Source organism: Poecilia reticulata, linkage group LG3, assembly GCF_000633615.1.
Source record: "Poecilia reticulata strain Guanapo linkage group LG3, Guppy_female_1.0+MT, whole genome shotgun sequence".
Taxonomy (NCBI): domain Eukaryota; kingdom Metazoa; phylum Chordata; class Actinopteri; order Cyprinodontiformes; family Poeciliidae; genus Poecilia; species Poecilia reticulata.
Genome location: NC_024333.1, coordinates 5,143,987 through 5,145,730, shown reverse-complemented (window position 1 = coordinate 5,145,730; position 1,744 = coordinate 5,143,987).

Below are 1,744 nucleotides of genomic sequence, written 5' to 3'. Positions count from 1 at the left end.
AGAGGGAAGTCTGGGCCTCCCTTCTGAAGCTGCTGCCCCCGCGACCCGACCCCGGATAAGCGGAAGAAAATGGATGGATGGATGGATGGATGTATCCAACAAAATGATAATATTGATACTTTTGAAGAGAATAAAAGCTTTCATGTCCTAGGCTTCGTGTGAGAGCGAATCGCGCGATAGAGGTGGCACGGTACATTTCATTCAGACTTTAGCAGGTAAAAGCTCCTTTATTTGTACAATAAGAAAAGTATTTGTCCATTTAGAGATTTTCCACAAAATCCAACGTTAGAGAGACCCTGAGCAAATACAAATATTTGTCTTTATGTAGTGATCTATTTTATTAATAGGGGAAAAGCTATCCGTACAGACCTGGCTAACTGTTAAAAAAAAAAAAAAAAACCTAAAAAGAGAAAAACTTCAATTAACCACTTTTTTTTTGGGGGGGGGGGAGAATTGTTTTTAATTTTACAAGCCACAACCAGGGTGATTTCTTAAGGTCAGTGTTAATGTTTTAGCTATAAAAAAAAGAGAGAGAGAGAGACTTGGCAAAAATGGCAACTGTGAGAGTTGAAAATATCTGCTGACTAAGAAGAACACAGAAGCCCACCAGGCACTTCCCACAAAAACATCTCAGTGATCCTTTAGGTGTTTGTGAAAATATTTGGGGGATTGACAAGACAAGACAAGGAATTTTTTGTATGGCGCCCCGTTACACGTTTTTCTGTCTGACTAATGCAGGAATTAAAAAAACAAAACAGAAACATCATATCAAAAGTAAACACGGTTGTAGTAGCACTGATGTTAATGTATGGAACCTTGAATTCTGCTTGCTACCAGAAAATCTTTTTATTTTTATTTATTTTGAACATGATAGAAGTTTAAAATCACACACACAAACAAAGAATGCAAAAGACCTATTTTTGTACCATGATAATCTTAACATGCTTACATTTTTTGTGTGGTCTAGTCAAAGTTGGACTTAATTTCGAATGAGAGGCATTCCCTTAAACAGGACCTCACAGCTGCACTACATAACTTTTTAATGTTTACTTTGCATATTTGTTAAAGCCGTCACTAAGTGTTGACAGTACAGTATGAGACAGATCTGAGCTCATTTCTTCCTGTGGTCTTACTGTCACCTGCAGAAATACACTGCTCTGTCAGAAACAACCAATCAGAGCCAGGAGGAGGTTCTTAGCGTTGTCAATGACCATCCCTCGTGATCTCTGCTAGGCTACAGCTAGTTCTCCACACTGGAGTCTGCCATGGATGCTAAAACTAGTTAGCATGGCCACCAGTGACATATGTAACGATATGCTGTTTCTCCACCTTTAGCACATTGAACAATGCATGCACAACCTTGATTGACAGCGCTAAGACCCTCCCCCTGACACTGATTGGTTGTCTCTGACCAGGAGCGGTTCATTTCTGCAGATGGAAGTAGGACAACAGGGAGGAGGCAGAGGAGCTTTATTTTTTTAAATGATTATCCGTCTTGTCTTATTATCTGTCACAACATGGTGGCAGTTTTAACAAATATATATATGTATATATGTTTATATAAAAACATTATTTATAAAAGTTACATATTGCAGCTTTAATGCTAGATAACCATCCAATGTTTTCAGAACAATTCTGGAAAGAATAGTAAACCATAATTCTACCAGAAGGATGTTAAACACTGAGTGCCAGTTTTCCCAAACACTTGATATTGGCTGTTTGTTGCCGAGGATGGAACAACAAG